Below are 23,360 nucleotides of genomic sequence, written 5' to 3' on the forward strand. Positions count from 1 at the left end.
CTACTTTGAAAAAGAGAGGAATTTCATTTGTGGCACAAGAGTAATTTTAACAAAACCCCAACAACCTGGGAGCATTCGGGGCTGGTTAAAATGAAACGTGGAGTCAGCGCGCGGGCCACCTGACAAGTACTCCCCTCTGTTTCCACTTCTCTCTTGCCGTGTTTGGCTTGGCTTCCATCTCTGGGATTTTCTTTCAATTCGTTGACTATTCAAAGGGCCTTCATTTTCAGGTCATTTTTCATATAAGACTTTAACCCTTTCTTCTCTCTGCCCATCAGCCTGGAAAGTGCTTCTTTATTGCCTTTCTTTTCTACTGACATTGGGCTGAACTGTTAAAACTTTAAAAATATGCACATAACATTTAAGAGCTTTTTGTTTGTTTGTTTGTTTGTTTGAGACAGAGTTTCGCTCTTGTCGCCCAGGCTGGAGTGCAATGGCACAATCTCGGCTCACCGCAACCTCCGCCTCCCTGGTTCAAGCGATTGTCCCGCCTCAGTCTCCCCAGTAGCTGGGATTACAGGCATGCGCCACCATGCCCCTGCTAATTTTGTACTTTTAGTAGAGACGGGGTTTCTCCATGTTGGTCAGGCTGGTCTGTAACTCCCGACCTCAGGTGATCCGCCCACCTCAGCCTCCCAGTGTGCTGGGATTACAGGCGTGAGCCACCGCTCCCGGCCAAGAGATTTTTATAAATTACAAAGAACAAAGAAGAAAACAAAATAAACAAAAATGGTCCATACCTCCCATGATCCCTGTTTACATTTTGTTGTTGTTGAGACAGGGTCTTGCTCTGTGGCCCAGGCTAGAGTGCAGCGGTGTGATTGTGGCTCACTGCAACCTCTGCCTCCCAAGCTGGAGTGATTCTCCCACCTCAGCCTCCAGAGTAGTTGGGGCTATAAGTGCGTGCTGCCATATCTGGCTAATTGTTTTAATTTTTTTTTTTTTTTTTTGTAGAGACAGGATTTCACCATGTTGCCCAGCCTGATCTCAAAACACCTGGACTTAAGCAATCTGGCCGCCTCAGCCTCCCTAAGTGCTGGGATTACAGGTATGAGCCACCATGCCTGGCCCTGTTTCTATTTTTTAAAACCCACTAAAATTTTTAATGTTTCATAATTTGAACAATGTAAAAAAATCCAACATAGAAAATAAGCTCCTCTCTCCTGTTTTTCCTGCAGATTCTGCTTCCTAGGACTGTGTGGATTTAGTAAATTAAAATACAGGATGCCCAGGTAAATTTGAATTTCAGAGGAACAACAAATAATTGTGTAACGTAAGTATATCCCATTTAAACATTTCAGGGAACAAATAATTTTTTAGTATAAGTATGTCCCATATATTGCATGGAATATACTTACACTAAAAATTATTCCTGAAAAATTATGGCAAGACACAAGGCTGGCAGCATTGTAGCAAATGGATTTTTTCTAGGTCTAAGGGTTGAATGATACTCGCCACTTGGAATTCATGAAATTACTGGTTGTTGTTTAATCTTATTTCAAACAACAGAATTTGCTTCTTTTTTTTTGAGGCAGGGTCTTTTGCTGTCACCCAGGCAGAAGTAGTACAGTGGCGTGATCTTGGCTCACTGTAGCCTTGACCTCTTGGGCTCAAGTGATCCTCCTGCCTCTTTTTTTTTTTTGAGACAGAGTCTCACTTTGTCACCCAGGCTGGAGTTCAGTGGTGTGATCTCAGCTCACTGCACCCTCCATCTCCCAGGTTCAAGTGATGATTGTGCCTTAGCCTCTGAGTAGCTGGGACTACAGGTGTGCGCCATCATGCCTAGGTAATATTTGTATTTTTAGTAGAGACAGGGTTTCACCAAGTTGACCAGGCTGGTCTTGAACTCCTGACCTGAGGTGATCATCACACCTTGGCCTCCCAAAGTGCTGGGATTACAGGTATCAGCCACTGTGCCTCCCCTGCCTCATTTATATATATATATATATATATATATATATATATATATATATATATATATATATATATTTTTTTTTTTTTTTTTTTTTTTTTTAGAGATGAGGTCTCTATGTTGCCCAGGCTAATCTTGAAGCCCTGGGCTTGAGCAGTCCTCCCACCTGGGCCTCCCAAAGTGCTGGAATTACAGATGTGAGCCATCATGCCTCCCCTGCCTCATATATATATATATGATGAGGTCTCACTGTGTTGCCCAGGCTGATCTTAAAGCCCTGGGCTTGAGCAGTCTTCCCACCTCGGCCTCCCAAAGTGCTGGAATTACAGATGTGAGCCACCGCACCTGGCCAGAATTTGCTTCTTATTTAGTGCTTAAAGAGCTGGTCGATTTACATTTTCGTCATTACTGGATGTTGATCATGCTGATTTAGTGGATAAAGGCAGCAGCTTGTCTCTTCCTTCTGCTGTTAAGCAGGATTCCTCCCAAGCCCAGACGTCTCTGGATCATCTCTGGATGTTAGCCAGAAGTTGGACCTCAGCTGCAAGGTCATGATCATCTCCTCTGATCTGCTGTCCTCGCCCCCTCACCTTCCGGTGTGGGGCTCAGCGTGTATATTTACTCACCTCGCACTGTTTGTTTTCAGATTGAATCCGTGGGAAGGAAGCAAAGGCCTCTGTGTGTTTACTTTGCCCTGTGAGAGCCAGCCCAGGGGGTCAACTCCCTCTCCCACAGCCAGCGCACCCACCCCTAACCCACACCGCCCCCTGAGAGACCTTGCCCCTTGACAACATTTTCAAACCTTATACATAATCTCAATCCATTTTAACATTCCAATCCATTACACACACCGACGTGCACGGGGGTGCGAGCCAAAATATTTAACATCTGGGAAGGCCAGGAGGCTGAGCCATCAGATCTGGTCTCAAAGCTGAGCTGCGTCCTGGAAGTCCCCTGCTGCGCCAGAATCAACATGAGAGTTTGGGGAGGGGTGCCCCAAGGCAGTAGGGGGGCAGCAGGTGGGCAACAGCTGTCTAACAACCTGTAGAAATGCGTTTTGATAACCAGTAGGACTGTAAGGCTGAGCACCAGCTGAATCTCAGCTTTGCATATGTAAGGCTGAAACCAAAGTTTCACCAAACAATACCTACCTTTGAAACCACCTTTGCAAAATTATAACTCAGGAAATGACGACAATGAGAGAAATCAGACCTGACTGACTCCATCTTGCTTCCAACATTTAAGCTGTCCTTGTGCATTCCTGCGCGTGGGCCGAACGAACTTTGGGACACAATTCAGTTCATGGTTTGACTCTGACACAAAATTGATAATAGCCCTTTCCGGAAAAGACCCCCTTCTTGCCTAGGGACCAGACTGCCTTTGCAAGACTAACAAATTAGCTACGAGATTAGAAGTTACAATTTAGGGGTCATGCAGCCTCTGGCTCCAGGAGTCTCAACCTCCCCAGATTGCACCTAGGAATCACACCACTGTTGTAAAACCTGAGACCAGTGCTGAGGTATTCTGCAGCCCCTGCGTTCTGATGTGCCAGCTAATGCCACCCCAACCGGTCATCTGGCTCAACCAGTTCTGCCATCCCACCCGGGAATAGAAGACAGCAAGAAAAACTCACTTCAAACCCCTGATTCCATCTCCAGTCTGGCCAATCAGCACTCCCCATTTCCCAAGCCTCTACCCGCCAAATTATCTTTATTTTATTTCATTTTTATTTTATTTATTTATTTATTTTTGAGACGGAGTCTCACTCTCTCTATCCCAGGCTGGAGTGCAGTGGTGCAATCTCGGCTCACTGCAAGCTCTGCCTCCCAGGTTCACGCCATTCTCCTGCCTCAGCCTCCTGAGTAGCTGGGACTACAGGCACCACCATGCCCGGCTAGTTTTTTGTATTTTTAGTAGAGACGGGGTTTCACCGTGTTAGCCAGGATGGTCTTGATCTCCTGACCTCGTGATCCGCCTGCCTCGGCCTCCCAATATGCTGGGATTATAGGCGTGAGCCACCACACCCGGCCTGTCTGTAAAACCTCTGATCTCCGAATGCTGGGAGAGTCTCATTTCAGTAATAATAAAACTCCGGTCTCCCGCGCAGCCAGCTCTGCGTGAATTACTCTTTATCCATTGCAATTTGCCTGTCTAGGCACCGGGCAAGGTGAGCCCATTGGGTGGTTAATCTTTACCTCTGTGACACATTCTCAGGTGTTTTGTCTGCTTCTGTTTTGTTCTGTTCCATCCTGTGCCAACTCATTCTGTCATTAAAAGAAGAAAAAAGCTGGTCAGCCATGGTGGCTCATGCCTGTAATCCCAGCACTTTGGGAGGTCGAGGCTGGCAGATCACCTGAGGTCAGGAGTTTGAGACCAGCCTGGCCAACAAGGTGAAACCCTGTCTCTACTAAAAGTACAAACATTAGCTGGGCATGGTGGTGGGCACCTGTAGTCTCAGCTACTCAGGAGGCTGAGGCGGGAGAATCGCTTGAACCCAGGAGGCGGAAGTTGCTGTGAGCTGAAATCGCACCATTGCACGCCAGCCTGGGCGACAAGAGCAAGACTCCGTCTTTAAAAAAACAAAAACAAAAAGAAAAACAAAACAAAACAAACAAACAAAAACAAAAAAGAAAAGAAAAATAAAAAAGCTAAATTGATTTAATAACCGCGAATTGGTCTCGGCCAGTTTGAAACTGATCTGGTAGCTGTCAAACTGCTCAGTGCCTGAGACCTGCCTGGGGCAGTCCGCTAGACATGTGGCTCCTCCATTCTCATTCTGCTGGCCCAGAGCTGCATTTTTGAAGACCTCAAAGTGATTCTGATGCCGGTGGTTCGGGAGTGACTCCGGATGGAAGGGTGTTTCCTGGCTCTCTGAAAGGTTCTGGTTTGCTTTTTTTCCTAAAAGCACAAGTCCAATTGTAATCCCAAGTGCTGCATTTTCCCTAGAACTAAACCTGCTCAGCACAAGGCGTGTCGTTCGTAATGACAACATTGATGGCTTTTGCCATAAAAACTGTCTTTGGGCAAGGTCATCTCCAAGGCCTGGGATTCGCCTGTGCCTCTGACCTGAGAGTCATCTGGTGCTCTGAGCCCTGCTTCTCAAGGCACTGGGTGGGGAAGAGGAATTTCCAACTGTAGGACGCGGTTCGCTCACTGAGCCATGAGTTGTGGGTAGACCCCACATAACAGAGTAGACCCAGAACGTTGTTTCATTGCGTTGTGTTGCCGACACAGCCCAGAACAAACTAGGAAAATCTGGCTCAAATTCTAATCCATCCTGCACACATTATTGTCTCCATTCATTAACTCACTTACGCATTAACTCAGCTAGTTTTATTGAGCACGTACTGTGTGTCAGGCCTCGAGCTTCATCTCTGGGACACAGTGGTGATAAGAGATGGCCTTGCTTGCTGTGCCTAAAGCGGGGCAGATGGGTGGCTTGCCAGGGGCGAAGGAAAGTCTTCCATCTCGTCTTCCTTTCCTCAACAAAACTTTGCCCAAGGCAGTCCAATCTCTGTGTAGCATGTAAATAAAATAAGAAGAGGCCTGGTGCAGTGGCTCACACCTGTAATCCCGACATTCTGGGAGGCTGAGGCAGGAGGCTGAGGCAGGCAGATCATCTGAGACCAGGAATTCAAGACCAGCCTGGCCAACATGGTGAAACCCCATCTCTACTAAAAATACAAAAAATTCGCCAGGTGTGATGGTGGGTGCCTATAATCCCAGCTACTAAGGAGGCTGAGGCAGGAGAATCCCTTGAACCTGGGAGGTGGAGGTTGTAGTGAGCTGAGATCGCACCACCGCACTCCAGCCTGGGCGACAGAGTGAGACTCCATCTCAAAAAATTAAAATAAAATAAGAAACTGCTTAACTAATTTCCCAAATCATAAATGCATGATGTTCTTATGAAAATTCGGGGAATACTGTAGACTAAGAAGTAAACATGTCTTGCCTTCCATTCACCTTTCAATCTTTCTTCTTTCCCTAGAAGTTAACTATAGTATTGTTACCAGCTTGATGTGTGTTTTATTATTATTACTAATTACTCAAAGACAGGGTCTCACTCTGTCACCCAGCTAGAGTGCAGTGGTGCCATCATAGCTCACTGCAGCCTTGAACTCCTGGACTCAAGCAATTCTCTTGCTTCAGCCTCCCAAGTAATTAGGACTAGAGGTGTGTGCAGCCATGCCCAGATAACTTGCTTTACTTTTGGTAGAAATGGGATCTACTGCGTTGCCCAGGGTGGTCTCCAACTGCTGGCCTCAAGTGATTCTCCCAACTTGGCCCCCCAAAGTGCTGGGATTACAGCCATGAGCCACTGCACCCAGTCATATTCTAGTCTTTTCTTAACATTTGTATACACTTATAAGTACTCATAAAAGTGTTTGGTATTGTCTAACATAAATGGGATCATATGTACATATCATTCTGTAATTTGCATTTTTGTTCAATGATATGACATGTTTTGGATGTATTCTCATTTCAATTTGTATAGTAGATACAGATCAACCCCCCACGTTCTTTCTGACTGATTCAGGAATTAGACTACATGGTGTGCTTGTACCATAGTTTATTTCACCAATCCCTAATGGACGGCATTTATATTGTTTTCGAGTTTTTGCAATTGCCACAGATGCTGGAATGAGCATCCTTGGGCTGCCTCTTTGCGCACCTGTGCTTATATGTTTCAAAGAGAGACCTCTAGACGTAAGATTTCTGGTTCTACAGCAGCAGTTTGTGGACCTGGCTGTACATCTGAAACACCTGGGGACTCTTTCAAACACCCTGTCAGGGCCACATCCCAGGCCCCCCCCTTTTTCTTTTTTTGGACAGAGTCTCGCACTATTGCCCAGGCTGGAGTGCAATGGTGCACTCTTGGCTCACTGCAACCTCCGCCTCCTGGATTCAAGCGATTCTCCTGCCTCAGCCTCCCAAGTAGCTGGGACTACAGGTGCCCGCCACCGTGCCCAGCTCATTTTTGTATTTTTAGTAGAGACGGGGTTTTGCCATGTTGGTTAGCCTGGTCTTGAACTCCTGACCTCAAGTGGTCCGCCCACCTCGGCCTCCCAAAGCGCTGGGATTACCGGAATGAGCCACTGCGCTAGGCCCACTGGACCCATTAAGTCTGAATCACTGGGATGTGGAGCTGGTCCTCAGAATTTCTTCAAGAGCCCCCTAGGTGGTTCTAATTTGTAGCCAGGGTGAGAACTGAAAGTGTCTGTGTTTAAAACCTAACTGCGGCCCTCAAACAGGAGTGTGGAATGCCTGTTTCCCGGACCTTTCCCACACTGAACATTGTCAAACTTCTAGTTGTGCAAACCTAATGGTGAAAAAACCAAATCTTGTTGTGGCCGTAGTTTGCATTTGACTTAACCACCAGCATGGTGGAGTAGCTGGTCAAATGTTAGGCACCGACCTTTACTTCTTTTGTGAATTATTCGTTCATATTCGTTGCTCACTTTCTGTGGTGTGTGTTCCTTAATCTTGTGTAGGAGTCTTTTATAAAATCTTAATGTGAATCTTTTGTTTTTATGTATGTTGTAACTAACTTTACCTGTAATGTGAACTTGTGTCCTCTTTTTTTTTTTTTTTTTGTTTTGAGACAGAGTCTCACTCGGTCAACCAGGCTGGAATGCAGTAGTGTGATCACAGCACACCGCAGCCTTGATCTCCTGGGCTCAAGTGATCCTCCTGCCTCAGCCTAACTGAGTAGCTGGGACTACAGGCGTGCACCACCAAGCCTAGCTACATTTTTATATTTTTTATAGAGACAGTGTCTCACTATGTTGCCCAGGCTGGTCCTGAACTCCTGGGCTCAAGTGATCCTCCCACCTTGGCCTCCCAAATTGCTGGGATTACCACACACTTTGAGGCACCATGCCCAGCCTCTTTTATCATGTAAGCATTTTACATTTTAATTTCTATGTTTTTCGCTTTATGGTTTCTAGGTTTCCTGTTTTGCTTTAGAAATCTTATTTACCTCAAGATTATTATTTTTTAAAAAAACAACAGCCATGCCCCCCCAAAACCTATCTCATTTATTTTCTTTTAATACTCACATATTTTTAAAAAATGGTTGGTATTTTAATGCATTTGAAATTTCCAATTGTGAACAGTATGTGGCAATAATCTGATTTTATTTTATTTTCAAAATGGGTGTTAATTTTCCTCATACTATTTATTAAATAATCTATCTTTTCCCCTGTGATTTAAAAATGTCATCTTTCTCATATACTAAATTTATATTTACATACATACACACATATGGTGCACATGTGTACATGTGCATCCCTCCCCACACACAGCTTTTTCTAGACACTCTTTGCTGTTCCATTTATCTATGTGTTCAATCTGTATTGACACAGGGTGGATACTTTTAGTTGTAAACAGCTAAAAACTCAATGTAAACTGATTAAAACAATAAAACGAATGTGCAGCTCATAGCTGAGACGTTCAGGGCCTCAGACCAGGCAAGAGCCAGCAGCTCAGGTGATATAATAAGGACCTGCTTTCTTTCTCTGTGTTATTGACTCCACCTCCTTCATGTTGGTGCCATCTTGGTCTGAAGCCAGGAGCTTCCAAGGCTAGATGCTTCCATGATCATATCCAACATGAAAAAGGGGTAGTCTACCTAAACAAATTCCAGAATTGGGTCTTGTTGTCCTTTGACTTGGTTTGATCCAAGCACTATGGTTGGAAGAATGGAATATACTGACTGCCTTAAGCCAATCAAATCCCCACTAGCATTGGGGATGGGGTCAACCACACATTCATCCATTGGCTGGGATATTCAGGGTATTCTTTGGGAGCAGGAAGAGGGGATTAGATGCTGGAGATGGCAAGGAATCACCAAAGCACCTACATGTACCAGTATCACACTGTTTTAATGGTTACAGCTTTGTAGTATATTTTAACATCTTACTGTTGTTTTTTTACACAATTGTATACCTTTTCATTTTAGATGGATTTTGGAATCAGCTTCTCAAGTTATATTTAAAATCCTCAGCCAGGCGTGGTGGCTCACACCTGTAATCCCAGCACCTTGGGAGGCTGAGGTGGGTGGATCACCTGAGGTCAGGAGTTCAAGACCAGCTGGCCAACATGGTGAAACCCCGTCTCAGCTAAAAATACAAAAAAATTAGCTGGATGTGGTGGCAGGTGCCTGTAATCCCAGCTACTTCAGGAGGCTGAGGCAGGAGAATTGCTTGAACCCAGGAGGCAGAGGTTGCAGTGAGCTGAGATTGCACCATTGCACTCCAGCCTGGGTGACAAGAGTGAAACTCTGTCACAAAATAAATAAATAAATAAATAAATAAATAAATAAATAAATAAAATCCTCCTAGGAGTTTTCTTGGTATTGCATTGAAGATCTGGATTAAAGTCAGCATGAAATCATCATCTTTACAAGGTTGAACCTTCTTACCTAAAGAACTAGATAATCCTCCTGTTTATTCAGATCCACTCATGGTATCCAGTGAAGTTTTGTAATCATCACACAGGTCTTGGGAATTTCTTGTTAATTTTATACCTCATTATTCTTTGTTTTTTTGCTGTTAATAAGATGGATCTTTTTGCCCCTGGCATTTTGTAATTGGTTGAGGCTGCTGTAAAGGAAAGTTACTGGTATTTGTATATTTATCTTATATCTGGCCACTGATTGAACCTCTCAATTGGCTATAATGCTTTTTCAGTTGATTCTCCTCCAAGCAGTCTTTACCTCCTTTTCCTCCTCCGTGTTCTGCCATTTGGCTCATTCTCTCCTCTTGGAGTCATATGTAGTTCCTTAATTGTCAGCTCCCTCAACCTCCTCTTAGTTTCTCCTTCTTTACTTTCCCTCCTCTATCCTACACTACCTTCCTTCCCCAAGAACTGTTCCATTCAATGAGTCAAAAACATTCAACACCTTCAGGTTTGGTGTGTAGTACGAAGTAGACAGTTTCCCCCAAATGTATAAAACTTTTTGCGGAATAAATTGAAGGCTATCATTTACAAGCTGCCGTGCTTTAGGGTAGTAATTAGTCTTATACTTGTTATCCAGTTTAACTGTCTAATAGGTCCAGTGAAAACACCACCATGTTTCTGGAGAGAGAAACTCTTTTGGGGGTTATAGCAGGGTGTAATTTAGCTCTCTTTGTTAGAGCTCCAATACATGTTTTCTTGCTGCTGCTTTTGGAGATAGGGAAGCAAGTATTTTTGCCCAAAATTCATTAGATTTTAAAAAATTATATATTTTACTCTTTACCACAGGCTAGATAGCATAGAAACAGGTTGCTCATTGGAACAGTTCAATAACATAGAAATAAAAAGCATATTAATAATCCCCCTAACTCCCACCCCCAGGTAACAAATAGTAACAATTTAGTGTGTGCCCTGCTATGCCATGTTTATACATATTGCCCTACTATAGGCTTTGGTTTTTTAAAATAAACAAGAGTATACTATTCACATTACAACTTGCTGCTCTTTTTAAAAATACACTGTGTAGAATAGTTTTATTTTTACAAGAAAGTTGCAAAAATAGTAGAGAGTTCTCATCTACTCTTCACCCTGTTTCCTGTATTGTACATTTGTCAAAACCAGAAGATCAACCCTAGCACGTTACTATTAAAGAAGCTCCACACTTCACTGAGCCATCACCAGTTTTCTCCAGTATTTCCCTGCTGTTTTAGGGAACCAGCCAGGACACCACAGGACATTCAGTTGTCATGTCTCTTAGTCGCCTCCAATCTGAGATGGTTCCTTAGTCTATATCTTTTTTTTTTTTTTAAGATGAATTTTCACTCTTGTTACCCAGTCTGGAGTGCAATGGCGCGATCTCGGCTCACTGCGACCTCCGCCTCCCAGGTTCAAGTGATTCTTCTGCCTCAGTCTCCTGAGTAGCTGGGATTACAGGCACCTGCCATCATGCCTGGCTAAGTTTTGTATTTTTAGTAGAGGCAGGGTTTCACCATGTTGACCAGGCTGGTCTCGAACTGCTGACCTCAGGTGATCCACTCACCTTGGCCTCCCAAAGTGCTGGGATGACAGGCATGAGCCACTGCGCCTGGCCAGTCTACATCTTTTATGACCTTGATACTTTTGAAGAATACTGGCCAATTATTTTGTAGAACGTCTGTCAATTCTGGTTTTTCTGACGTATTTCTCATGGTTAGACCAGGGGTATATGTTTTGGGGAGGAAGACACCAGGGGTAAAGTGCCATTTCCATCACATCATATCAGTAGGACATGCTATTGATGTGTCACTGATGATGCTAACCTTGGCCAAACGCTGGTTGTTTCTGAACTTAATATATCAGCTAACCCTTCAGGTGAACACCCTGCCCTCGTGCATTCTTTTTAGCAACTGCATAATATTCCATACTGTTGATAAAACATGGTTCATTCAAGTCTTCCAAAGTTGTCATACACATGTGAAAATGAGGTGAAAACTCAGTTCACTGTGTGGATAACTCAATACGTGTGTTGAACTGGAATGACAGTGACACCTCTGTGTCACTGTGGGTGAGTTAAAGTTTTGGGGTCCTGGTACAGGGAGGCACTAGGTAGAAGGTAGCTTCAAGGAGGGGAGGATGAACCCACAGAGGCTGATGGAACCAAGTGGGGAACCTTCAGAAAGTGAATAAATAGGTGGAAAAAAGGATTGGGTGAAAATTATGACTTTACTTCAGGTGAGAAAAGAAAATCATTATAAATGGTGGGATACAGGGAATGCTGGGGGACCATGGAGGACCATGGGGAGGACTTTGGGAAGGGCCAGATTAAACCCCAGCTTGAGCCAGGCACTTCAAGATCATTCAGTGACATCTCCCTGTCTAATGGGGCAAATGGAAAAAGGACTCTTTGGGGTAGGGTGCGGTGGCTCACACCTGTAATCCCAGCACTTTGGGAGGCCAAGGCAGGTGGATCACCTGAGGTCAGGAGATCATCCTGGCCAACATGGTGAAACCCCATCTCTACTAAAAATACAAAAATTAATCTGGCATGATGGCACACACCTGTAATCCCAGCTACTTGGGAGACAGAGGCTAAGGCATGAGAATTGCTTGAACCCAGGAGGTGACAGTTGCAGGTGAGCCGAGATCGCATCACTGCACTCCAGCCTGGGCAACAGAGCAAGACTCTGTCTGGGGGCGGGGGGAAAGAAGAAAGAAAAGGAAAAGAACTTTTTGGAAGTCAGGAGGCCTGGGCTCTGTCTTTTGTCACATCATCTGTGAACCATCTCTGAGGGCAGATGCCAGCCCAGTGACCAAACTGGCAGCCAATGCACAGGGTGCTCCAGGTGTTTTATCAATGGTGGCTCCTGCAAAAGCCAAGAATCCAAATATTTTCCAAAAGTTCTTTGTTTCACGTGGGAAGCTGGGGTTCCCCTTTCCACTAGATGAAGGCCTCTCCCCACCCCCACTCCCCCTTGGGAAATCTGGAGCCACACTGCAGGGTGGCTTTGTCATTGACATGCCAGCGTTTCGGACATGCAGAAGGGTCGCTCCGTTTTTGAAAGTTAAAAGTTGGGGTCACTGCAATTTTCCTTTCCTTTGGATATTTGTGGCCAGGAGCTCTCCACGCAGGCCCCTTCTTCTCTGCCTGCTCTCACCCTCCCTGTCCCAAGCAGACAGAAACCAGATCTCTCCCCCCATCCCCGAAATGAAATTTCAAATCAGGAACACGTGAGGCTTTGTCTAAAAGGTAACCGATGTCAGAGAAAGCACATTGCCAATTCAATTATTCTCCTTCCTGCTGGAGACCGCAGCTTATTTCGAGCCTAATGATTGCATTTGGGGCCACATGCTAATTTCATAGCTGTTTCCTGGGGCGGAGGGAGAGTTAGCTGGTCTTTCTGATGGTCATGTCCCTCGATGTGGTGTTTTGCTGCTTCCTGAGCTGGATCTGCAGAACTTCGGCCCTCAAACAATAATACCCTGGTTTCTTAAAATGTTGATAAATGGTTAGATTAGGTCACTCTACATACGGCAACGAGACTTGGTGGAGACAGCCCAGTGCCTGAGCGCTTCCTCACAGCAGCATCCATGCTCCTTGGAGTATCACCTGTCACCCCACCTGTTGGGAGGGGACTGGCTGTGTTGCTTTCAGAGAATGTGATAATTACTGTAAACCCAGAAAGTCTGAGACAGGTCTCAGTTAACTTAGAAAGTTTATTTTGCCAAGGTTGAGGATGCACCTGTGACAGCCTCAGGAAGTGCTGGCGACACGTGCCCAAGGCGGCTGGGGCACAGCCTGGCTTTATACATTTTAGGGAGACATGAGACGCCAATCAATACATGTAAGAAGTACATTGGTTCTGTCTAGAAAGGTGGGGACAACTCGAAGAAGGGAGGGGGCTTCCAGGTCACAGGTAGGTGAGAGACAATTGGTTGCATTCTTTTGAGTTTCTGATGAGCCTTTCCTAAGGAGGCAACCAGATATGCATCTATCTCAGTGAGCAAGGGGTGACTCTGGATAGAATGGGAGGCAGGTAGGCCCTGAGCAGTTTCCAGCTTGAGTTTTCCCTTGAGCTTAGTGATTTTGGGGGCCCGAGATTTTCCTTTCATATTATAAAGCTGGAGAGTGACTTTCTCTTTTCTTCTTCTTTTTTTTTTCAAATTGAGCTGAAATTCACATCACATAAAACTAACCGTTTTAAAGTGGACAATTCAATGGCATTTAGGACAGTCACAATGTTGTAACCACCACCTCTACCTAGTTCCAGAACATTTTCATCACCCCAAAGGGAAACCCCATATCCATTGAGCAGTCACTCTGCATCTCCCCTCTTCCCAGCCCCTGGCAACCACCGATTTGCTTTCTGTCTCTATGAATTTACCTACTCTGGATATTTCACATGAATGGAGTCATGCACTACGTGGCCTTTTATGTCTGGCTGCTTTTACTCTGCATCGTTTTTGAGGATCATCCATGTTGTGCCTGTGTCAGTGAGAGAGGAGAGAAAGAAACCAGTCAGGCAGGCAGTTCGGGTGGGTCCTCGGTTGAATTCTTTCAAACAAAAGAACAGCCCGAAAAATCAAGCTACAGGCGCAGATGAGGGAACGTGCACAGGGGGGCTTGCCTAAGACATGCCCACAGCCACACAGATAAGATTACACAGGTGACTTGCCCAGACATGCCCACAGTGGAAAATTCCATCCCCTGACACATGTGCAGGAAGGGGAGTAAAGCAATATGGAGTAATTCAAGCTAAGGGCCCTGCAGGCGCATTAGGAGGACAGAGTGGAGCTACCAGAAATTCATGCCTTATGCAAAGGAGACACCCAGCCCTCATCGGTTTCATATAAAAGCCTTCGCAGTCTACTGTAAAAACGGCAACCCTCTTTCAGGCCCGCTGTCTGCAGCAGAGAGCTTTCTTCTGCTGCTTATTAGACTTTGGCACCAACTTCACCCTTGGTGTCCACGTTCCTTAATTTTCATGAGACAAAGAACTCCAGGTGATACCTCGAACAAGGACAGACTGTGGATTGGGGTGCATTGGCGAGACTGTAACACTAGTGCTTCATTCCTTTTCATAGCTGAATCATAGTCTGCTCTGCAGAGATCACAGCGATCACATTTTGTTTACCCACGTATCCTTTTAAAAAACGTTTTCGTGGAAATGAGGTCTCACTATGTCACCCAAGCTGGTCTCAAACTCCTGGCCTCAAGTGATCCTGCCCTGGTTGGCCTCCCAAAGCACTGGGATTACACGCGTGAGCCACCGCACCAGGCCTAACCATTTATCCATTGATGGGCATTTGCGTTGTTTCTACCTTTTGGCTTTTATGAATAAAGCTGCTATGAACCTTTATGTATACATCTTTTAGAGGAGTGAGTGATTTTTGAAACAAAGGGTCAAGACGACCACTATCTCCCCAGGAAACGTTTCCATGCTCTTTTCTTCCCGGCATCTTTACACACCAATTCTCTGCATTGCCTCCATGCACGGCCATTAACTGGATTATTGGGGATTCCTAAATAATGACGACAATGCCGTGAACTAGCCTCATATATGATCTTTGCTGCCTGCCACCAGCATCCATGCCTAAGAAAGTATTCCAGTGCTAATAAAGTGCCTGATTCCAGTGCCTAATAAAGTATTTCATCCATGCCTAATAGAGTGTTCCAGTGCTAGGAAGATGCTTGGAATGTCACAGAGGTGGGAATAGCTTAAAAGCAAGCAAATAATTATTGTTAGGCTTAAGTGAAACTCCGGGCTCTGCCACTTACTTGCTAGGTGGTAGCCTCAGGTGAGTCACTGAACAACTTCTCCAGGCTGTTAATGGGTATTTGCAAACCAAACACTAAAGACAACACCCACCTCCCAGCATTCCTGGGAGGGGCCAGTGAGGTGAGGAATGGAGGATACTCCATATAGTGAGTGAGGTGAGTGAGGACACAGTGAGGTGAGGAGTGGAGTCAGATACTTGGCACAGGGCGACAGCCTATCACAGAGGGGACTTTTCTTATTCTGATTTTTTTTTTTTTTTTTTTTTTGAGACAGAGTTTCACTCTTGTTGCCTGGGCAGGAGTGCAGTGGCGCGATCTCAGCTCACCACAACTTCTGCCTCCCGCGTTCAAGCGATTCTCCTGCCTCAGACTCCTTAATAGCTGGGATTACAGGCATGTGCCACTATGCCCAGCTAATTTTGTATTTCTAGTAGAGACGGTGTTTCTCCATGTTGGCCAGGCTGGTCTCGAACTCCTGACCTCAGGTGATCCACTCGCCTCGGCCTCCCAAAGTGCTGGGATTACAGGCGTGAGCCACAGCGCCTGGCCTCTGCTTTTTAAAAACAATGGCAGGTTTGGTGTTAGGCTCTGTGCATACTGATTCAGGGCTAGCGGGGAGACTTTGCAAACACGGTTTTGCAGTTTAGGATGCAGGACTGATTACAGGGTGATGTTGTTAGATATTTGGGAATTCTTTGAGGTGTTCTGTGTCTTGAGAGTTCAACTGTCCCTTTTTTTGGAACAGTGAAGCCATATCTTTGCAAGGGGAAGAAGACAAAAGACTGGCTTGAGTTCTCTCCCATCTCTCTGGATCTTTCTCTCTGTCATCTTTCTGGCTCTTTCCCTCTCTCTTTCAGACCCACTTCTGAATCAGGCTAAACTTTGTGTGACCCCATACTGCTTATATGTGACACCAGTCTTTTCTAAACACAGGCTGAGCTCAAAATCCGTTACAGAAACACCCAGAACGTCTGTACGTAGTTATCTCTGAATTGAATCGAGCCAGGAATTTGGGCCCTTTTTTGTCTTAACCTTATCATTATTGGCACTCGATCAGATACAGACTGTCAAGGCAAAGCTTTGTCTGTCAAGGCAAAAGACCAAAGGGCTGGGAAAAGATTAATTTCACATGTTTTGCATTTAGAACAGGTAGTTTCCCTAGCCTGCAAAGAAGCTGAGTATGAACTTGTTGGTGTGATGACTCTTTGTTGGTGTGATGACAACTCTTAGGTAAGAATGTGTCATGAAAGAAGCTGATAAAGGCAGAAGATGTTGGTTTTCCATCTGACAGTCATGTTCCCTTCTCCCATGTCTTACTTGCTCTACCAAGTAAGAAGTACTGTCAGGAGTCTAACAACTATTTGCTCGCTTTAAAGCTGTTCTCACCTCCATGACATTCCAAGCATCTTCCTAGCACTGGAATATTTTACTAGGCAAGGATGGTGGTGGCAGGCAGCAAAGATCACTTAAGAGGCTGTTTCTTTCTTTCTTCTTTTTCTTTTTTGAGACGGAGTTTTGCTCTTGTTGCCCAGGCTGGAGTGCAGTGGCGTGATCTCATCTCACTGCAACCTCTGCCTCCCAGGTTCAAGTGATTCTCCTGCCTCAGCTTCCCAAGTAGCTGGGATTACAGGTATGCACCACCACATCACCCAGTTAATTTTTTGTATTTTTTAGTAGAGACGGGGTTTCTCCATGTTGGTCAGGCTGGTCTCAAACTCCCGACCTTAGGTGATCCGCCTGCCTTGGCATCCCAAAGTGGTGGGATTACAGGCGTGAGCCAGTGCACCTGGCCTAGATCAATACTTTTTTGTTGTTGTTTTTGAGATGGAGTCTTGCTCTGTCACTCAGGCTGGAGTGCCATGGCATGATCTCAGCTCATTGCAACCTTTGCTTCCCAGGTTCAAGTGATTCTCCTGTCTCAGCCTCCCAAGCAGCTGGGACTACAGGCATATGCCCAGCTAATTTTTGTATTTTTGGTAGAGATAGGGTTTCACCATGTTGGTTAGGCTGGTCTTGAACTCATGACCTCAAATGATCCACCCACCTCAGCTTCCTGAAGTGATGGGATTACAGGTGTGAGCCACGGGGCCTGGTTGGCAGAGGCTGTTTCACGGCATCATCATCCTTGTTTAGGAATCCTCAGTAATCCAGTTAATGGCCATGCATGGAGGCAATGAAGAGAATTGGTGGGTAAAGATGCTGGGAAGAAAAGATCATGGAACCATTTCCTGGAGAGATAGTGGTTTTCTTGACCCTTTGTTTCAGATTCGATTGGTTGACAAAAAAGCCAGTTTGACAAAAAAGCCAAACTGTAAAATATTTAAAGAGGTTTATTCTGAGCTAGTATGAGTGACCATGGCCTGAGGAACAGCTTCAAGAGATTCTGAGAAAATGTGTCCTATGTGGACAGGTTGTAGCTTCATCTTATACATTTTAGGGAGACAGAAGTTACAGGCAAAGACATAAGTCAGTACATGGAAGGTATATATTTATTTGCCCCCAAAAGGTGGGAATCTCAAAGTGGGAGGGGAGACTGGTTACAGGTCACAGGTGGATTAAAAGATTTTCTGATTGGCAATTGGTTGAAAGAGTTACGCTTTGTCTGCAGACTTGAGGTAAATGCTTGAGTTAAGATAAGAGGGGTTGCAGAAGCCGAGGTTCTTGTTATGTAGATGAAACCTCCAGATGCAGCCTCAGGGAGAATACGGTAAATACCTCTTTTCAGACCTTGAAGATGTCAAACTGTCATTTAATCTCTTCTAGATCTGGGTAAGATGGAGAAAAGGAAGAAGATTCTCTTCAGATGCAAATTTATCCCACAAAAGACAACTTTGGGGCTGGGTGTGGTGGCTCACGCTTGTAATCCCCATGCTTTGGGAGGCCGAAGTGGGCAGATCACGAGGTCAGGTGTTTGCGACCAGCCTGACCAACATGGGGAAACCCCATCTCTACTAAAAAATACAAAAAAATTAGCTGGGTGTGGTGGCAGGCATCTGTAGTCCCAGCTACTCAGGAGACTGAGGCAGGAGAATCACTTGAACCCGGGAGGTGGAGGTTGCAGTGACCTGAGATCGCACCATTGCACTCTAGCCTGGATGACAGAGCAAGAGTCTGTCTCAAAAAAAAAAAAAAGACAACTTTGAAGGGTCATTTCAAAATATGTCAAGAAATAGATTTTAGGGTAAACAATTTTGATTTCCCTCAGGATCTGCTGTCATGTGATGTTATATTACAGTCAGGTTAGAATTTGGTATCTTATGGCCACAATAAAGTCTTCTGTCAACGTTATGATCTCTTTTATTTTATTTTATTTTATTTTTTGAGACAGTCTTGCTCTGTCTCCAGGCTGGAGTGCAGTGGCATGATCTCGACTCACTGCAACCTCCACCTCCTGGGCTCAAGTGATCCTCCTGCCTCAGCCTCCCAAGTAGCTGGGACTACAGGTGTGTGCCACCATACCCAGCTAATTTTATATTTTTAGTATAGATGGGGTTTCACCATGTTGGTCAGGCTGGTCTCGAACCCCTGACTTTGTGATCCACCTTCCTCAGCCTCCCAAAGTGCTGGGATTACAGGTGTGAGCCACTGCACCCAGCCTATGATCTCTATTTTAATGTTAATGCTGGTCAGCTGTGCCTAAACTCCAACAGGGAGGGGGAATAATGAGGTGTATCTGACCTCCCTTCCCATCATGGTGGGGAATTCATTTTTTCAGGTTTCCCTTGGCCCAGAGAGAGTCTGTTCAGTTGGTTGGGGGTGCTTAGGATGTTATTTTTAGTTTCCAAAGCAAACATATGGTCCCACTCTGTTTGCCTGTTTTTGGCTCAGGCAGGAACATGTGACCCAGTTGCAGCCAATGAGATGTCAGGAGAAGTCGACTGGGGGCTTCTGGGAAATGGTTCTTAGCTCCTAGAAAGAGATACGAGGAAGAGATGGCCCCCTTCTCACCTCAGGATGTTGTGTGTGGATGTTTGCCTGGAGCTGCAGCAGCCGTTTCAATGCCATGAGGAGAGACATGAAGATGGCAGTGAAGACAGAAAGAACTGGAGTCCTTGCTGTTGTAATTAGCTGCAGAATTAACCACCTCTCGAACTGCCCTACCTCTGAATGCCTTGTAAAGGGAGAGGATAAATGTCTTTATCATTGAAGCACCTTTTGTTGTGTTTATTATTTGCAACCAAGCAGATCCTGACTGTTACAGTGCTTGATGCTCCATTTCATGCCAGCTACGAGAAAAAGGTGGGACATTTGGTCAGCCAGCTGAGTCTAGGGAGAATCCTGAGCTTATTAACCCGTTGCTGCCTGCGTCATTGGCCTGTGCCTATAAAACGAGAGATGTTGCTTCCTTTTTAGGTCCACATGATGATAGCACAAGCCTTCACCAGCCTCTGTAAAGGAAATGAGATTCTTTACAACAATCCCACTGGGGAGTTTCGAGAGGGCCCCCTTACAGACATGGTGGAAGAGGAAGCACTCAGTCTCTTTTCTTCAAAGCTTCTCATCTGAATGAGGCTGCTCTCTCCCTCTGCCTCTTGTGTTAATCGGGGACAGCATTAGGGGAAGTCTGCATCTGCAGACCATTTTGGAGGAGTGAGCTAGTGACTGCAAAGTGCTTAGAACAGTACCTAGCCCATAATAAACACTCAGCAAATGTGGCTGTTGTTATAACTAATTTTTTTGTTTGAATTGAGATGGAGTTTTGCTCTTGTTGCCCAGGCTGGAGTGCAGTGGCACAATCTCAGCTCACTGTAACCTCTGGTGCTGCACGAGGTGATGTGTTTGCAGAGGTTTTTTTTGCCCTTGAAGAGCACTTATGACAGGAGAGCAAGACACATGCCGACGAGCAGAAGCTGACGGGCTTGCTGTCATGTGGGAAAGTCCTTGGATGAGCTGTCTGCTTGCAGGGAGGTGTCTGCGGCTCAGGTAGGGTGTCCCCGCTCGGTGGATCTCTGGGTTCCAGAGTTTATTTGGTGTAACCTCTGCCTCCCAGGTTCAAGCGATTCTTATGCCTCAGCCTCTTGAGTAGCTGGGAATAATTATAGGCGCCCACCACCATGCCTGGTTAATTTTTCGTATTTTTACTAGAGATGGGGTTTCACCATGTTGGCCAGGCTGGTCTCGAACTTCTGACCTCAAGTGATCCACCCATCTTGGCCTCCGAAAGTGCTGGGATTACAGGCATGAGCCACCATGCCCAGCCTATTATAACTAATTATTCTCCTCTTTGTCTTAGGGATGTGTTTGGCTTTAAATGCCACACAATCTGCAATGCTTGAGGGATGTCCCCTGAGAGGACTAAAGAACTGACAAAGGAGGAGAAGGAAATAATGGGACAGGAGGAAGAAACAGTGAGAAGAGGAGGGGAGTGGGCAGGAGGAAATGAGGAGAGGAAGAAAAAGAGGCCAAAGTAGGGGAGAGAGGGGCAGCTGGTCCCTGGAGCCATCTATGTCCCTGGTTTGCAGAGAACATTCCCAAAGGAGTCATGTTCCTGTTGCTCATTAATTCCCTGATCAACTGGCCCCTTGTCGGGCTCTTGCCGGGAGCAGTTGAGTGTCTTCTAACTGGAAGCAGCTGAAACTTAAAGGGTTTTGCATCGTATATTGTTTCCGGAGCTCCCTTTTTCCTGTGGCTTCTGTTTTTCTTATTAAATGCTGCTGCTGAATTTGCAGCTGAAAGAAAGACAGAAAGTACTGAGGAAGGCCTTGCCGCCCTTAAAGCTTCAGTGGAGCAGTGGGTCTCCACGCTCAGAGGTACTTTCTAGCTGTCCAGTTTACAAATGAACTGGCAAGGCAAGCTAGACCTTTCATCCAAGAGTCCAAATTAATGTTGCCTCTGAGTGTTTGAAGGAGCCACGAGGTCTGACTTATGCATGGCTCTTTCTTCCTGGCAGAACCTGATGGGTCTGTTTCTGTTGTTATATCTGGGGAGCTTCTCACCAGGAAGGGACAAGCTTGTTGTAAAAAACTTGGTGAGTTTCTGCCTGGTCGGCAGTCGCAGGAATACTGGACCACTTGAGGGAGGCTCTGGGATCCCTACATCTTTCCACTGCTTCCTGAGCCAGAGAGTATAAGGGGACAGGAAAGAATTCACTGTTCTCTGCTGAAGTTCAGAAGCTCTAATGGGGTAACAGCCAGAACAGGGGAGCCGGCCTAGAGGCTTGGGTTTCCTGCTTATGAGTGTACCCCGCAAACATCCAGAACTGCGGGGGGCCCCCAGGGTTGAAGCAACAAGCCACAGGTCCAGCACTTGGCTTTTGGACCCCCTGGTCTCAGCAGTGGCTGTGTGTCCACCCATACATTTGTTACTCAGCATCACTGTGGCCACTGCTGACCGATACTTACGAGGTGTTCAGAAGTCACCGACAAAGTAGCTGCCTGAGCTCAGCTTCTCCTCGTCACCTTTTCTCCTTTCCAGGCCGTACTTGTGAGAGTCTTCGTGGACCATGGTGCTGCACGAGGTGATGTGTTTGTAGAGGGTTTTTTTGCCCTTGAAGAGCACTTACAACTGGAGAGCAAGACACACGCCGACACGCAGAAGCTGACGGGCTTGCTGCCACGTGGGAAAGTCCTTGGACGAGCTGTCTGCTTGCGGGGAGGTGTCTGCGGCTCAGGTAGGGTGTCCCAGCTCGGTGGATCTCTGGGTTCCAGAGTTTATTTGGTGAAACACAACAGGGGTTATCACTGTGGCCCACTGTGGCCCATGGCAGGGCTGAGCTGCCAACTTGATGCCCGTTGTTAGGAACAGATGTGAATTGTGTGTCCGGATGAATAAGCCTCACCCTGTGGAGCCTCCATGCTGTAGAGAACTGGAGGAGCCCAGGTTTGCAGAGTCTGCAAGCTGATTGTGTCTATGCGAGGAGAAATCCCTCACTCAGAGGGACTGCGTTCCAAGAGGGCTGGGAAGTGAAGCCCAGTCTTTGTGACTTCCCTTTTCAGACCCAGGAAACATGGGTTCTGTGTTCTCTAAAAGCACTCTGTAGACCGTTTATCACGTGAGACCTAGTTATTTGTCTACTACATGCCAGGCAGTAGAAGTAAAATGATGATGAAGTCATGGACCCTGAGTTCAGAGAGCTCGGTGGCTAATGAGAGAGGTGATTACAATGCGGCATGATGAATGAGATAACAGGAATAAGAGGAGGCTCACTCGGCCTAAGCATGATGGCTGGAGGGAGTCTTTTCCCAGGAGACAAGGGGGCCATTGCAAGAGGAGGCCAGATGGGGAGAGGAAGAGCGCGGCCGGCAGAGGGAACAGCCCTGCTGAAGACAGGCAGGCTGGAGAGAACTCCATGTGCTGTGGACCTGGGAGTAATTAATTTCCCCTGAAAGCAGAGGGGGGCTGTTTTCGTGCTTATTTGTATCATATATTTCATCTTTTGTAAATTTCCCATTGTGTTTTAACATTTCCCTTTGGGTTTTAAAAATGCCTGCACACATTGTTTGATACTCTTCCCTTCAAAGAAGGGAGTGTGGGTTGGATTTAACGGCCAGGTTCTAATGAATTAAGTTAAGTGGAAGTGCCTGTGTGTCTTTGGAGACTAGGCAGTGGGCAGTGAACTATCTCTCTCTCTTTCTCTGTCTCTGTCTCTTCATATGTATCTGTCTTTCTCTCTCTCATTTGCCCTGAAGTGAGCTGCCATGTGGAGAGGCCCACATGGTGAGAGACTGAGGCCTCCAGCCAACAACCAGGAAGGAGCTGAGGCTCTCACTAACAGCAGAGGGTGTGACCTTGGAGGCCCAGCAAGCCTTTTAATGGCCACAACCCCAGTTAACCTCCTGACTGCATGAGACACCCTGAATTAGAATCCCCCTAGTTAAGCTGCTCCTGGATTCCTGACCTTCAGACAGTGTGAGATAATACATGTTTGTTGTTTGAGCTGCTGAGTTTTGGGATAACTTGTTACACAGCAGTAGGTAACTAATATACCAGTCCATGTTCCCTGCTCACTTTGTTTGAGGGAGTGTTTGTCTTTAATTGATTTTTGGAAGTTCTTTATATATTAAATTATGAACCCTTGGTATATATACATGTTGCAAAAATTTTCCCATTGTAATCTTGTATATGCTTTTGAAAACATATATATGCATACTTTTTAAAAACCCAAACACCATTCATTATATTTTCTGTCTTTGGTGACATTTAGAAATGTATTAGGTTGAAATTGCTAATATTCAATTGTTATTGACTGGCAAGAAATTAGACCTAATAGTCCCCACCACAAAATCATGTACATTT

General features: G+C 45.7%; 1 protein-coding gene across 2 annotated transcripts in view; it reads left to right on the forward strand.

Annotated features, from left to right (window-relative positions):
- The window catches only part of RFLNA (refilin A), a 346,540-nt gene that overhangs the window by 155,591 nt on the left and 167,589 nt on the right, over window positions 1-23,360 (forward strand). For both annotated transcript variants that reach the window (XM_074008336.1, XM_074008337.1), the window contains 3 exons: window positions 955-1,048; window positions 1,179-1,232; window positions 21,540-21,735. The gene's annotated coding sequence lies outside the window, so the exon portion shown is untranslated. The remainder of the gene's footprint in view (window positions 1-954; window positions 1,049-1,178; window positions 1,233-21,539; window positions 21,736-23,360) is intronic.

Source organism: Macaca fascicularis, chromosome 11, assembly GCF_037993035.2.
Source record: "Macaca fascicularis isolate 582-1 chromosome 11, T2T-MFA8v1.1".
Taxonomy (NCBI): Eukaryota; Metazoa; Chordata; class Mammalia; order Primates; family Cercopithecidae; genus Macaca; species Macaca fascicularis.